The sequence below is a fragment of the Lampetra fluviatilis genome, chromosome 34 (genome assembly GCF_964198595.1).
Source record: "Lampetra fluviatilis chromosome 34, kcLamFluv1.1, whole genome shotgun sequence".
Lineage (NCBI taxonomy): Eukaryota > Metazoa > Chordata > Hyperoartia > Petromyzontiformes > Petromyzontidae > Lampetra > Lampetra fluviatilis.
This window is the reverse complement of record NC_136308.1, coordinates 11,311,573-11,327,804: the sequence shown is the minus strand read 5'-3', so window position 1 is coordinate 11,327,804 and position 16,232 is coordinate 11,311,573. Positions and strand designations below refer to the sequence as shown.

At 55.0% G+C, this 16,232-nt stretch overlaps 1 protein-coding gene across 2 annotated transcripts in view; it reads left to right on the top strand.

Annotated features, from left to right (window-relative positions):
- Positions 1-16,232, top strand: part of CENPP (centromere protein P) — a 75,459-nt gene that overhangs the window by 35,462 nt on the left and 23,765 nt on the right. The window lies entirely within an intron of this gene.

The following is a 16,232-nucleotide window of genomic DNA, read 5'->3' as shown; positions in this document are numbered from 1 at the left end:
CGCTCACTGCTGCCATCTCCCATAATACACCGCTCACTCTGCTGCCCCTCTCCCACCGCGGAGAGTGAGGGATGAAATCCGCCCTGGTGCAGGGTCTGGGTGGATTGTCGCATCGCCTGATTGCAAGAGATGGCAGTGGCTTGGAAAAGCCTTCACCCAAGAGAGGATTGATCATGGCCAATGATGATGATAATGAATCTTAATGGACTTCCCACGAGTTTTACATCACTGCACGACTCTCCCTCCCTCATCCTTCTATATCAGATTCTCTTTGACTTGTTCACTTTCCCACCCTGGCACTCTTCTCATCATCTCTCCTCCTCTCCCTCTTTCCCTGCCCTTGCGTCCTCCTTGCTTGTGCTCCCTCCCAGCACACTCCCAACGTTTACCCTCTGCCCCTCCTATCTGCTCTGCACTCTCTCTGACCCTCCACACCACCCCGTTCTTCCCCGACATCACATCCACTCTCTAAACTATTTTCCAGGAGATAATCATTGTTTATGTGCGCCTGGAGACTGTCGTCCTGTTTACACAAACCGGCCTGACCACAGCACCCTGAAGGCTGAGGGGCTCTCTTGTTTCAGTTTGCTGTGCGGCACATTCGTTTGTGAGCGCACTGAGCGCGCTGCGCTTTACGATCCGCGTTCAGTTCCCGTGGACGACTGATACCGGTGACGATTGTCTGAACTGGTTGCGAGTCTTCACCAGTTTTACTCTGCCTTAAATGAGCACCTGCTGCGCTGTGCCTATACATCAGCACCGGGGAGACAAAGGCGGCCGGGCGTGGTGTTGGCCACCCACCCCCTCGTGTGTTGTGCCGGCCTTCATAGGTGCTGGCTCACAACACTTCCGCTAACAGTCTGTTAAGGCTTCACGGGGGGTAACTACTCTTTGGTTCTTTCGGTAAAGTTACGTGACTACCGAAAGAACCAAAGAGTAATTCCTGCAGTCACGAAAGCCTCGAATCGAGTTTTATACGGGGGTCTTTGTATTTTTGGTGAGTGTGTGTGTGTGTACGATTGTGTGTGTGTGTACGATTGTGTGTGTGTACGATTGTGTGTGTGCTTGTGTATACGGTCTGTGTGTGTACAAGGCTGTGTTTGTGCTCTTGTATATGGAAAGTGTGTGTATTTTTGTGTAAATGCTTGCTTATGTGCTCGCGTACTTAAGTGACGTGCCGAGCGGATTGCATGCGTTCACATGACGGAGTGTGTTTATGTAACGAGCGAACGAGCGCACGTGTGGCGAGTGTGCGTGGAGTTGACACCCCTGCGGTGATCTTGTCAACTCTCCAACTCGGCTCAAGCTCTTCCGCTAACTCCCAGGGTGCTCGGCCCGACTCCCCGTTCCGTCGTGCAGTGCTCCGTGCCAGGATTTTTCTGGCTAGCCGCCCCCCGCCCCCGCTAGATTCTTATCACCACTGGCCGTGAGCGGAACAGCGGTGACTTAATTAATTGTGTGTGACGCGGGGGGGGAGGGATTGGAGTCACCCCTACACCGCCCCCACAAGCAATTTGATTAATTGTTGCGTCATTGTTTTATTCGAGAATCAATTCCTTTCAAATTCCGTTCTGGTGAATGGTCGCGCACCGCGTGGCTGCAGGGAATTACGTGAACCCATTAAATAACAATATTCATCTCCATAATAGAGTTTTTTGGGTTAGATAACGTAAATATAAATGTGGTCGTTAAACCCGCCACTGCCCAACATACCCAATGAGTGAGGTTTGTCACTAGTTGTGGGTTCACTCTCCAACACAGCACATGGCTGTGTTGGAGAGGAAACCCACAACATTTATAATTTGAGTACGACGTTTCGCCAGATATTACAGCAACCATCCTCATCGGGCGACAGCTAGAATTGAACCAGAAACTAATTTGCACGTTTTGTTTACGTGACACGCCTTAAATATTGGCTGTGTCGGGTGGTGGCGGGTTTAACGAAACATTTATATTTACGAGATCTAACTTCAAAAATAACCGTGAAAACCTACTAAGTGTTAATATGCATCTATATGTTTATCCACTGCTGGATGAAGGCCGTGCCTTGTCAGTCAAACCGTGCTGGGGAAGCGCCAACGTGAGGGGGTGGTTGGGGGGTGCTCCGCTTGAGTCCCCACCACCTGCTGGAGGGATTGTCACCCTCGCAACCCGAGGGACCGCTGACGTCGCCGGCGATGGCATGCCCATCGGTGAAGACAGGAGCCGGGAAGAGTGGGGAGATCGCTCGCCACTGGACGTTAGCCGTGCCGTGAACCAAATTCGGGTTGGGTGCACTCGCTCGCGTGCACACACACCCGCACGCGCGTGCTCATTAAAAACATTTTCCCATGCAAATGGAGAATTGAAAACCCCTCTGGCAGTGCGCAGCGACCGTGGTCGCCAACCCGGGGCAGAGCCGTGGAACGCATCGCGTCTCGACGCCTGGTGCGCGGAGGAGGAGGAGGAGGGGAGAAAGAGAGGGAGGGAGGGATGTTCCTTGATGCAATTATTTGGCTCGTGCACCTCGGCGTAGAATCGTAGCCATTGCTATCGATCAACATCAACCGTTCCAAGAAGATGAAGAAGGCAGAAATCACGCTGAGACCCGTGACCTCACACTGAGACCCGTGACCGCACGCTGAGACCCGTGACCTCATGCTGAGACCCGTGACCTCACGCTGAGACCCGTGACCTCACGCTGAGACCCGTGACCTCGCGCTGAGACCCGTGGCCCCGCGCTGAGACCCGTGGCCTTACGCTGAGACCCGTGGCCTCACGCTGAGACCCGTGGCCTCGCGCTGAGACCCGTGGCCTCGCGCTGAGACCCGTGGCCTCGCGCTGAGACCCGTGGCCTCGCGCTGAGACCCGTGGCCTCACGCCGAGACCTGTGGCAGGAAAGACCATGATCCGTAGAGCGTCTCCCGCCTCCTTGGATTACTCGGCGTTTAACGCGTTTCAACACTTGCCGTACCCCTCCCTGGCGCCGTACGGAAGAAAGAGACAACTCCGCTACCCCTGTGACGCGATCGCTTTGGCTCGGTCACCTCGGGTATAGAATTATAGCCGTCGCTCTACATCAACTTTAGTCGTGCGAAGAGGAAGACATCGGCTCGATGCGTGCACCGTGCGCTCACGAGTCAACGATTGCGGGGTCGCTCGCTTGCTCTCACCTCGTGGTTGCGTGGCACTGCGCCACGGTGGATAGGAGATGTTAACTACCTCGCCTGATATGCAGGAGGTCGAGGATTCGATCCTGACCCTGACGCCTGCTCTATATTTGGAGTTTTGCGGTGTCTCTCCCTCTGTGGTCATGTGGATTTTTCTCCGGTTTCTGCGGGTTTTCCCTCCACATTTAGAATCGACGTGTGTTTTAGAGTTTGGCTGCTATAAATTTCCACGTGACGAGCCACTTTGTTGATCTATCATTTGTGATAGCCTTGGTTGCTTCTGAAAAAAGCTACGTATAGCTCGGTGGGCCTTCCCTGCTAAAATAACAAATAGCTTCATCGTTTTTTCGTTTGCCTCAACACACGGAGCGCATACCGCTTGGGTTCTACCCAACAGATGAACAAACGGCATTCATCGATGACTGGATGCACGGTTCCACCCCTGTGAGTGAGACACCCACGGAAAGAGGAGAGTTGCGCCAACATCCAAGAGGCACCTTACATTACACAGACTATATATAGCTGCGGGCACTCTTACATACGCGCAGAATTTTCAGCGTGTGTGTGTCTGTGTGCGATCATTGATCCTGGGGCAGCAGTGGCACAAGCGGTTAGTGCATTGCGCTACGAACCCGGCGGCCCGAGTTCGAATCCTGCTCACGGTCAACACCAGTGACGATTATTTTAACCGGTCCTGGGTCTCCCCTGGGTCGACTCGGCCTCAAATGAGTACCTGCTTGCGGTGTGTAAACATTGCCACTCGGGAAACAAAGGTGGCCGTGCGTGGTACTGGCACCCTCCCACCCCCCCCCCCCCCCCCCCTCGTGTGCCGTGCCGGACTTCATAGGTGCTACTCGCTGACAGCACTTGCCCCAACAGTCTGTTACAGGCTCTATGTGGGGATCTTTGTCGAGCTCGCAGGGGATTGCCTCAGCCCATCATCCTTCCGGGGTCGATAAAATTAGTAGCACTTTGTGGGGACGTCAACCAGTGGTTGTTCTATTTTGAGAGACTTGCCCCCCCCTCCCTTCCACCCCGCCACAGGAATGTGGACTTTCCGCCACTGGCTTGGGCTAGTAAACGGGATGTGAACACCGTCCCCAATGCTCGTTGGAGCAGCAACTCACTCGGACTTTCGACCGCTGTTTCGGGACCTTACAGATTCACGTATTCTTCAAGATCACGAGATGAACGTTGAGTTGTGTGCGTTAACAATCAGCGATCACAGTCCGTATATATTTATTATTTTATGATGATGTTTTTATCGCGACAAAACACGAGCCCCGTACAATACGCCGATCGACAGTGGGGGGGGGGGGGTGGAGAAATACTCCATGAGAATTCATATTCGGTGCGACGCCACCTTTATTTTTTCGAGGGGGGGAGGACGAAGGTGGGGGGGGTGTTAAAGATTTATATTGGGGTGGGAGGAAAAAGGAGGGAGGGGATAGGTAACTAACATACTGAGGGAAGACCAAGGACAGAGGGAAGGTGGCAGTGGAATGGGGAGAGAAGTGAGAAGAGGGGGGAGTCGAGGAAAACACCACAAATCAAACAATATACACTCGGCTGATGCGCTAACCTCTCACCGTTCGTGGATCTACTCCCTGCTCGTTTCACGGCTGAGGGGGCACTCCCCCCCCCCCTTCTTTCCACCTGTCCCTCATCTTCGCCCCCCACCCCCCCCTGATTTTAGACTCTGTAGGAAGGGAAGGGGGTGGGGGGACCACGTGGTCTGAAACGTCCGTTCCCTCCCCTTAAGCATATGGCTTATAAGTGTTCAGTACCCGCCTGGGCGAGCAGGGTGTTATGCCACCGTTTCCACCAGAGGGGTTCATGATCTTTTCCGGTTGGCCAATATGGTCTTCCTGGCCGCATGTAATATTAAAGGTTTGAAGTAGAGCGTGTTGGTGTTTCGGCAGGGCGTCCGGTTTCATGCCCTCGTGTGTGTGTGTGTGTATAAATGTACGCCTAACGCAGGGGTGGAGCGGTGGCGCAGTGGTTAGCACGCTGCACAATCACCCCGTCAACCCGAGTCTGATTGCCGTCCACGGCTAACGCCGGTGGCGAGTGATGTCCCGTCCAACGGACCCCCCTGCTCACCGAACGCGGTGCGGTATGGTCAAACAGCTCCCCGTGACCGACTCGGCCTTCGTTCAGTCGCGAATTGACGAGGTTTGTGGAGTATTTTATTCATCCTGAAGTGGCGTAACGGCTATGGACACACATCTGTTACGATTTGTCGTCCGGCACGCACGCCACGTGAGCTTGTCGTGCGCAACACGCGCTCGCCCCCACACCTCGCGTTGACGCGTTTCAATGGGCACCACCCCCCCACCCCCCCCACCCCCCCCCACCAGCGGCAGCTGCCCTCACACGGCACAAGTTGACTTGGGTGGCTGGGCCCTGTGAGCCGGTGTTCGTTTGCCAGTAAAGGGGCCCTGACGATCGCTGCCGTGCATGTAGCGGTCGTCAGGGCCCCAGTCACATATCCACTTTAACATGTTTTCTTGTTCATGTTTTTGTTTTTTGTTCGTTGCAGTTGCACCTGATTCTAGAGCCGAATGGCTCACAGGGCTATACCTAATACATGAACTAGAACTTGATGCGATCCAAGTTGAGTAAATTTGCGGTGATGCCGGTGGTGTTGCAATGGGCCTGCTCTTTTCGAACGACGTCACTGGATCTTTTGACCACGCACGTGCCATTTTCACGGTCGATGCGCGCACCGCCACGGTAATAACCAGGGGGGTGTGTGCCGGATTCGAACCGCGCGAACCTTTGGAGTGCGTCACCTCCGCCGGTGGACGTGAGCAGCACTGTACAGGCCGGGTGGAGTGCGGAGAGCAAGATGTGAAAGGTATTTTCTCTGGCGGTGCGTTGGGCCCATCTGTGTCCAATAACCCCCCCCCCCCACAATACGCGCATTGAGGTCAGCTCTTGAGTACCGAAACGTGAACTAATTATGGCAACGCCGCGCGCACGCGGTGTGCTCTTAAAGCGCTCGCCGCCGTAACTTGGTAATCATCGTTAAGATGTTTGTTTATCCAGGAAAAGCTCAGGGCTCGATTTTGGGCCCCGGCAGGAGAGCGAACAACTCAGCAGTGGGAAGCTCAGAGTTCAAGGTCTGCTTGGGTTTAACTCGGCCCATCTTCACCCCCAGGGTCGATAAAATGCCCACCACTTTGTGGGGAAGTCACAAGCGGTTGTCCTGTGGGGAGAGCCTCCCCCGCCATAGGAACGAAGAGTTCCCCCCATCCGCTAGCTCAAGGTTGCAAACCGTAGGTGAGCGAGCCGGACGTGACTTTGACGTTCACGTGACCGCCTGGTATACAGGAGTTCGCGGGTTCGATCCTAACCCGGACGCCTGTTGTATATTTGGAGTTTGCATGTCTCTCACCGTGATCATGTAGATTTTTCTCCGGGTCCTCTGGTTTTTTCCTTCCATATTTAAAAACGTGCGTTTAGAGTCTTTGGCTGCTATACATTTCAACGTGAAAAGCCACTTCATCCTTGAGCTATCGTTTGTTCCAGGTTTCTTCTGAAAAAGCGCTATAAAGCTCAGTGGGCCTTACCTGTATAGTGGGTTCTATTGAGACGCAACACGTTTTATTCGCTAACACAACAGGTAAGTCTACACAAAACGGGATAACGACTAAGGGTGGTGACCACCACAGATAGCTACATAACCACATGGGAACACTACACAATTGGCCGGGTCAGCTAACACGCTGCCCGGCTCTCGACGACTTGTCCGACGTCCGAAGAGCGAGGATCGAAGACCTGGCTGGCGGATTCCATTTTCCTGGGACAGCAACAACGACGACGGCCACCCTGCCTGCTTCCTCGCACCGGCTTTTATCCGGCGTGGCCGGGCTCCGCCCGGGTTCACCCACAGGCCATGTCCTCACGCGCCCTCTCTCTCACCGTTGCCAGGGCTATGCCCCGACGGGACCCTTCGTCACTCGGCACTGTGGCTGCCCTCTAGTGACATCTGGTATACCCTTTGGTTCTTTCGGTAAGGTCACGTAAAAAAAAAAATCCTACGTGGCTTTACCGAAAGAACCAAAGAGTATGGATTCCTGCAGTCACGAAAGCTTCAAATCAAGATTGACATCTAGTATGTCACTACACCTGTAAAATACAAAACTATTTTGACCCACCTCTCTCTCTATTTAAGGCCACGAAACAGAGGCATTGGGTCTCTGTGCCTATGTTGTGTCTCTTTCTCTGTGTGTCTCTGTGTTGTATCTCTCTGCTCGTGTGTCTGTCTGTGTGTCTCCATGTCTGTGTTTTGTCTCTCTCTCAAATTTAGTTCTACCTGATGACGACTGCTTGTGTTGCAATCGAAACGTCGTATTCTATTATTACATTAATTTTCTTTCTACGTGACTTTACCGAAAGAACCAAAGAGTAATGACCATTGGTATCGTGGGGAACAGACCATGTACGGAAACGGTGGGCGTGTTTGTTTTTATAGGGAGAGGCAGTCATCGGTGGAGGAGAAGTGGAAGGCCTCGAGCCTGGACTTGAACAGCACGGTTTTCTGGGGGAGGGGATCTCCAGACTACAAGGGCAGCAGAGGAGAATGAATGATCTCTTGCTGAACGAAGGTTGACGGAGGGCTTTGACAAAGCCTCGGTGACTGGGGCAGAGAGTGCGTGGGCGAGAATAGAGTGAGATGAGAGGGGAGAGGTCGGAGAGTGTGTGGAGGGGATTCGAGTGAGATGAGAAGGGAGAGGTAGGATAGTGTGTGGAGGGGATTCGAGTGAGATGAGAGGGGAGAGGTAGGCAGGGGCGAGTCTGTGGATGATCTTGAAGACAGGGAGTGCGATCTTGAAATCGATACCGAATTGAATTGGGGCTTTCGTTTGTCGGTCTACGTCCATTGACATGTCCACTGTGTGGAGAGAGTCCTAGTGAAAGCCTTCACTCTGTCCGGCACTCGCCAGGGACTGCGTTGGCAGCCGTGCTCTGGCACAACTCGCAGCACACTTTACATATTCGTCGTCAACTCAACAGCTCGACTGTGGCGACGTGTCACTTAGACTGCTGATGTGTTAGGCAGTGGCCCTTCTTCAGAGCGTAGGGGCAGAGGGCAGGGAGATTAAATGGCGTGTAGTTGGAGGTCACGCTTGACGCCGTCGGGCGCGAGAAAACTGGTACACTGCAAAACATCTGGTCAGTAAATGGTTTTTATTAACATTCACGGTTTTCTTTGAATGTACACGAAGCATCAAACAGCCTTTTGGAATTGAAAAATAAGTGGTTTGTGTGAAGCGCTTTCTATTGCTAAGTCAAACGAGCAGATGTGCCCAAAGAACCGCATGACGGGAATTGCAGTAGCATCATCGAGAGACGGTGAAGTGCGTGCGAGCAAAAAATACAAATCCATAATACAGTTTTTTTTTTGGGTTAGATCGCGTAAATATATAAATGTGTCGTTAAACCCGCCACCGAATTGGCACGTTCTATTTACGTGACAAACCTTACTAATTGGCTGTCGGGTGGTGGCGGGTTGAACGACACATTTATTTATTTACACGATCTAACCTAAATAACCTGCATTATGGATGATATTGGTCGCGAAAGCCTACGTGTTAAAATCAAAATCGTCCGCCACGCTCATTGTCGTCTCTGCCACCTTCGGAGTCGGCCACGATATATCCACTGCCGGATGAATTCCTCCCGAAGCTGTAGCCGTCCCTCACTGCCCTGCGGGAGAGCAATCCACTCTGACCTCGTCGCTCCGTCCTCTCAGGTGCGTTACCTCCTGCGGCTTTCGTGACCGCAGGCCATCGCCTCATCTATCGGGCCGTGTTCTTCCCAAACTCCCGTGTCCTTCCCAAGCCCCCGTGTCCTTCCAGTCAGTGCGATGTCTATCCTGTGCATTTCTCTTCCTGTTTCTCGGTGTAATTTCCAAGGGGTGCGTCCTCTCCACGCGTCGTTGCGCCGCTTGTAGATTTTGTTCCATTTTCTGGGTCAGCGACGGTGCTTGTGAGCCCACACGACGTCGTCGTGGCAAGATGCTGCGCGATGCTTGCAAACTTTCTTCTTTACGACATATTCTTCCCGATTTGCTTTCGTTGCTTTTCATTATCGAGCTCAGCTCTTCTGAAAGCACTACGACCCGGCTCTCGTCCGCCATGCTTTGACGCCCATAACAGAAAACAGAAATAAATTCTTAAGAGGCTGACGTAGCGGCCGCAGAAACCTTTGGGGATTTGCGAGGGCCGTCCGTCTCCGAGTTGTCTCTGGCACAGTGTGGCTCACAATGCACGGGTACCGCTGTTCCGCTGGCGCATCTATGCCAGCCCTCATGATTCCGTTGGTTTTCCATTCGCTCTTTAAACTATTAAACTCTTAAAATCTAAACTTTTTTATTTTACCGGGTAATGCCCACTGAGTTGTATATCTTTTTCAGAAGCGACTTGGCTACAATCGATAGCTCAACGAAGTGGCTTATCATCATCATGTGGAAATTTATTGCAGCCAAATACTCCAAATGCATGTTGATTCTAAAATGTGGAGGGAAAAACCGTCAGTGTCGAGATCGAACCCACGGCCCCCTGCATACCAAGCACTGGCGCTGCTTGAAACTGTGGCCTCACTGGAGAATGGGTCAATAATATTTGCCACGCGTTCACTGCACGTGACGTTAATCGGTACGCTGGGTGGACACTCATGTCACCTACCACGCGTCTCCACTCGTTCTCTGCCCGTGACGTCAGCGGTACGTCCAGCTTCTGAGCCGCGCCAGACTGGCGCGCATCGTTTGTTCGGTGGACAAGAGGTAGGAAACTCATCCTGGGCTACAACCAGGCCAATCCTGGGCCAACAGAATCCAGCTCCCAGCATTCATGGAAACGCGGCGTGAGACTGCAAGGCCAACAATGCCTTGCCCCACAAAAACACCCACGCCATCTCCCGGGATGGCGGCGGGGAGCGGCGTTTGCCGCGCGGGCGAGGCGCCTCGCCCAGGCTCGGAAAGGAGACCCGGACACGACGCCGGGCGTGATGGCTGGGCCGCGGCCAGCGGCACGAAAACCCAGCGGTGCCGGATGTTCTTCTGTATCTCGCCAGTGCCGCCTTCGGGGTTCACGCGCACCAATTGCCGTGGCGTCGCTGGTGCTCTGCCTGCGCCTGTGCCGACCGCTTTGCGTTCGCGTGCGCGTTGTCTTTGCGTGTTGGTGGAGCCTGGGAAAAATTGGAGACGAACGTTGCAGCTGCTGCTGGTGGGTGGTAGGTAGTGGGCGGTAGGTAGTGGGTGGTAGATATTGGGTGGTAGGTAGTGGGTGGTAGGTAGTGGGTGGTAGGTAGTGGGTGGTAGGAAGTGGGTGGTAGGTAGTGGGTTGTAGGAAGTGGGTGGTAGGTAGTGGGTGGTAGGTAGTGGGTGGTGGGTGATGGTCGGGCACGTGTTCGGCGTCAGGCCCCGCATTGGTCGGCGTGACGTCCGACGTTTCGCTGCATGTGCCCGGGCATCGTGCAGCGCAACTCTGAAAGCACGCGGGAGGGCAGGGGAGGCCGGAGACTGCCACCCGCCTCGAGCAGCCACATGATTGGGAGTGATTTTACCGAAATTGGCAGCGAGGAATTCGGCGAGACGACAAGCAATGTGGGGTGGGGTTGCCTTTCTTAAAAAAATTTTCCCGTGGTTTTTCTTTCTGTAAGCGGAGAAACAAGCGGCGGATTGTTCCCCACGCCGGGCCCCCACTACCCTCCCGCACCCTCCCAGGCAGCAACCCTGTGATCAAGGAGAAGTCGATGCGGAACACCGACCTGCACGCACACCGACCCGCACGCACACCGGGTCGCACGCACACCGGGTCGCACGCACACCGGCACAGGGGCTGATGCAGCAGCATCATCAGCAGCAGCAGCATTAAAAAGCGCACTTTTGGGGCAAGTTCTGTTCACGAGCACCTATGAAGGCTGGCACGGTACATGAGGGGGTGGGTGGCCAACACCATGCCCGGCCGCCTTTGTCTCCCCAGTGGCGATGTTCACTGGTGTTGGCCGTGAGGGGGAATCGAATTCGGGTCGCCAGGTTCGTAGCGCAGCGCGCTCACCGCTACACTACCGCTCCCCACTCTTTCACACACACTGACATACACCGATTCAGACACCGTGTGCGCGTGCATACACAAAGACGCAGCCTGTTTCCCTGTCCCTGCGCGTCCCCCAGCGCGCGATCACTCCGCCGTCTTGGTTTCTCTCCGCGGCGGCGCGATGTCCCTGCCGGAGAAGCGAAATCCGAACCGACGGCCGCCAACGGATCCCTTTTTTGTTTCTCCAACACGAGGGGTGGGGACGGCCACGCGGCCGTCGCACGCGGCCTCAGCTTGCCCGTCCTGGCCCCTGGGCCCCCACTGCCCCTCCCCACGCCACGGTCCCAAAACTGGGCGGCTTTTGCCCCCTTTTTGTTTCGGCCGCTCTCTCTCTCGCGCTGAGCGATGGAAATCATAGAGCTTGGTCCCCCGGGCGGGGGGGGGGGGAAGGTTGGGGGGTCAACACGCTGAGCCCGCCGCTTCTGACAATCCTGGCTTAGGTATATGGGGTTGAGCCGCCTCACGATTCGGTGGGGTGGGGGCGGTGCAGTGCGGAGCCATGTGCGCACGCACGGCAGCGTGGCACGGCAGAGTGGCACGGCAGAGTGGCACGGCAGAGTGGCACGGCAGAGTGGCACGGCAGAGTGGCACGGCAGAGTGGCACGGCAGAGTGGCACGGCAGAGTGGCACGGCAGAGTGGCACGGCAGCGTGGCACGGCAGCGTGGCACGGCAGCGTGGCACGGCTTCCGAGTAGCTCGCATGGCCGCGTGCGACGGCCACGTTGCACGTGACGACGAGGTGCCGGTCTCGTCACAGACTCGCTCAAGGCAGGTGTGGGATGTGTTATTGTGTTGAGAGTTGATGGCCTCAGCAGACTTTTCGGGCCAGTGTTGTTTGGCGAGCACCTCCGATAAGCACTTTGAATAATTTTGTATTCGATGCCGCAGCTGAACGATGAACGACCATGGTCAGCTTGACGTGTCCTGCCGTGGTGCGCCCATCTCTCCCGTGATTGTACGGGTTACGGGGCAGCGTGGGGTGAGCCGTGGTCGCCGCGAGCATCGTGGGGTACCGGGTGTCGTGTAAGGCACGGAGCAGCGCCAGCGTCGCCACCGCCGACCGCGCCATTCCCGTCACGGCATTGCCATCGGATCTCTATCTTGTCCTGGAATTAGCCACACTGCGTGTGTCCTTCTGTACAACATCAACACATCAACACCACCACCATCATGGTTATCATCATCACGACAACACCACCACCACTATCATGGTCATCATCAACGCCACCACCGTCATCATCATCACATCAACACCACCATCATGGTCATCATCAACACCACCACCGTCATCACAATCGCAACAACACCACCACCGTCATCATCATCATCATATCAACACCACCACCGTCATCACCATCGCATCAACACCACCATCATGGTCATCATCAACACCACCACCGTCATCACATCAACACCACCACCGTCATCATCACATCAACACAACCACCGTCATCATCGCATCAACACAACCATCGTCATCACATAAACAACACCACCGTCATCATCCTCGTCGTTGGCTATGACGGATCGGCTGCAGGAAGAAGGCCTCCTGCGATGCGGTGATCCACCGAGCGCATGTGAGCGCGCGCGTGTGTCTGTTAACGTGTGTGTGTGTGGGGATCTTCGTCTTTATTTGTACGTGAGCTGGTGAGTGTGTGTCAGTGTGTTTTTGTGAGTAGGTGGGTACTTATTTGTGAGTCAGTGTGTGTGTGTATACACTTGACGTGCCACGGCGGGTGAAACTGGCTTCTTCGGAAGAGCAATCCCATCCGTGTTTATCACGTGAAGCAAAGCAGATTTTGCTTTGAAAGAGCTGTCTTTGCTCCCTCCTCGCCCCCCCCGCTCCCTCCCGACATGTACCGTCCCTCTGCGCTACCCTCCCTCCCTGCTCCCCTCCCTCCCCGCTCCCCTCCCTCCCTGCTCCCCTCCCTCCCCACTTCCCTCTCTCCCTCCCTCTCCGCTCCCCTTTCTCTCCGCTCCCCTCCCTCCCCTCTCCCCTCTCCCCTCTCCCCTCCCCGCTCCCCTCTCCCCTCTCCGCTCCCCTCTCCCCTCCCCCCTCCCCGCTCCGCTCCCTCCCCGCTCCCCTCTCCGCTCCCTCCCCGCTCCCCTCTCCCCTCCCTCCCTCTTCCTCCCGCCCTGCTCTCTCCCTTCCCCCTCGCTCCCTCCCCTCTCCCCTCCCCCTCCCCGCTCCCCTCTCCCCTCTCCCCTCCCCGCTCCCCTCTCCCCTCCCCCCTCCCCGCTCCGCTCCCTCCCCGCTCCCCTCTCCGCTCCCTCCCCGCTCCCCTCTCCCCTCCCTCCCTCTTCCTCCCGCCCTGCTCTCTCCCTTCCTCCCCGCTCCCCTCTCCCCTCTCCCCTCTCCCCTCCCCGCTCCCCTCTCCCCTCCCCCCTCCCCGCTCCCCTCTCCCCTCCCTCCTCCCCGCTCCCCTCTCCCCTCCCTCCCTCTTCCTCCCGCCCTGCTCTCTCCCTTCCCTCTCGCTCCCTCCCCACTCACGCGATGTTTAAACGTTCGTGGAGGATTTACTGTGGATCTGCGCCGCGCCCGCGTCGAGATGCCTTTTGGCTGACGCGCTCTGCTCGAGCGAGCAGAGCGCGACGCGCAGCGGGATCAACGAGCGCTCGGGAAGTTTGTCGTCGTCGGCCGTGGTCTATCCACTGCCGGATGAACTCCGCGGTGGGTCGGTGTGGATTGGTGACAGAGGAGAGGGGATCCCAGGAATCGGTTCAGATACCGATGCTAGCCGTGCCCAGGAATGTCGGTGCGTCAACCGCAGTCCCATCTACCCACCCGTGAAGCGTAACAACGTCGTGTCATTCTTTTCAGGAAACCCTCACGGAGTCTCAAAACAATTTTTTTCAAGAGAATGCTGCATTGCAATGTTAGTCTTTATACGGGAGGATCCCGGAAAAACCCCCCACGCATGCAAGGGCCGTTACTCGTCCTCCGCACGGATGGATTCAATAATCCATCACTGGACGACGATCTCCTGCCCCACTTCGCAGCCAGTATTCCCAGACAGTCCCCCTCCCCCCCACCCTCCCGTTCGCTCGAGGACCAGACCCGACCCCTTGCGTGACTGCCGAGCTGCGACTAGCCCGGGCGCGGTGCGGGTTCGCTTGTCGGCAGATGCGGTGGGGTGCGTCTGCGACGCCTTCCGACTATCCGGGCACACGTCTCTGGGACAAATCGTCGGGAGGGTTCATCGGGGCGGGTGGCTCGTGAAGATGGTTTCCGAACCGAGCCAAGCAAACGAGTGCCATTAAGCGAGAAATCGACCCTCGGGTTGATTCGCGCATCGTGTGCGCGCCGGCGCTGTTCTGAGCTGCGGGTGACGCGTGAGCGGCGACGTGCGAGGACGACCGGACGGGACGGCACGGCACCACGTGATGCCGTGTCGTTTGCTCGCGTGACATGCAACTAAACTGTAAACTATTTGTTTATTTTACCAGATAAGGACTCCACTGAGCTATGTAGCTTTTGTTCAGAAGTGACCTGGCTACCACAAATGATAGCTCAATGAAGTGGCTCATCATCACGTGGAAATTTATGGCAGCCAACTATCTTTAAAACATGTTTTTAAATGTTCTTGGTTCTTTCGGTAAAGTCACGTAGATGGGAAATAATAAATAATAAAAATAAATCAATAAAATTCTCACGACATTTCGATTGCAACACAAGCAATCATCATTAGGCGTGAAAACCACAGCAAGAAAATTTTTAAAAAGTGTTTTTAAATGTAGAGGGAAATACCGGAGTACCCGGAGAAAAATCCACACGACCACGGGGAGAGACACCGCAAACTCCAAATATACAGCAGGTGTTGGTGTTGAACCCACGACCTCCTGTGTACCAGACGAGGAAGTTAACATCTCGCTACGTGACGCCCTGTGCGGGCGGACCACATTGCGTGGCCCGCCCACGTGCGTGCTAACATCGTTATAAATAAGCAGACGATTTGTCTCCTTCCCATGTCTGTCCCTCCACATGAAATATAAAGTTTTTCTCTGCATATCCCATCACCCACGCGGCCCATTGGAGGTGGGTAATGTCGGCAGCATCGCTTCAGCTTGAATCCAGGCCAACTCTGGACCAGTTTTGATATTCAGTGTTTCACCAGCAGAGCCAAGCTCGCTGAGAGTATTTGGCTGATATAATTATCCGCGTGATAAGCCACTTCATTGGGCTCTCATTTGTGGCCAGGTCGTTTCTGAAAAAGAGCTACATAGCTCAGCGAGTCTTACTTGGTCAAATGAAACATATTTTAGTTTTAAAACAATGCTAACGAGCTACCAGGTGGTTGAAGACAAGAGACCTTTCTGCTCTAAGATTTCGGCCCGACCGAGTTCGACGCACAGCTGTACAATACACAACACGAGCAGTAAACTTACGTTCTCCACAATGACGCGAGTGATTGTTGATTTTATTGCGTGGCCCGTCGAGAGAGCCGTAGTTTCTGAGGGAGCGGTTGGGAGCTGCTGCGTGCGCCGTGGCCGTGGCCAGGTGCCGGGGGTCACGGTCCTCGCGCCGCCACTTGGCACGGTTGGCTACGTATGGTGCGGAAGAAGTTCAACATACACACATACATACGCCGCGGAGCCACGGCCAGGGATTAACTTCGACCGGGTCGCTGACCTGGGAAACACTGCCGTGACCGACACACCGCGTCCCCACTATATCTCTCGCTCATCATGAAGGTTTTTGGTTTAGATCGCACAAGTATAAATGTGTCCAAACCATCCAGCACCTGACAGCCAAGTAGTAAGGGACTTCTCACGTAAACAAAATGACAAATAGTTCCTACGTCAGCCCACTGGTGTGTTGGAGAGTAAATCAACATTTACAATTTGAGTAGTACGACGTTTCGCTGGTAATTACATCCAGCATCATCAGGCGATTTACCAGAATAGTGAAGCAATCCACCTACTTCCGGTCTTAAATAGAACAATGTCATCACTGAACCCAATCGGCTGCAAAGCT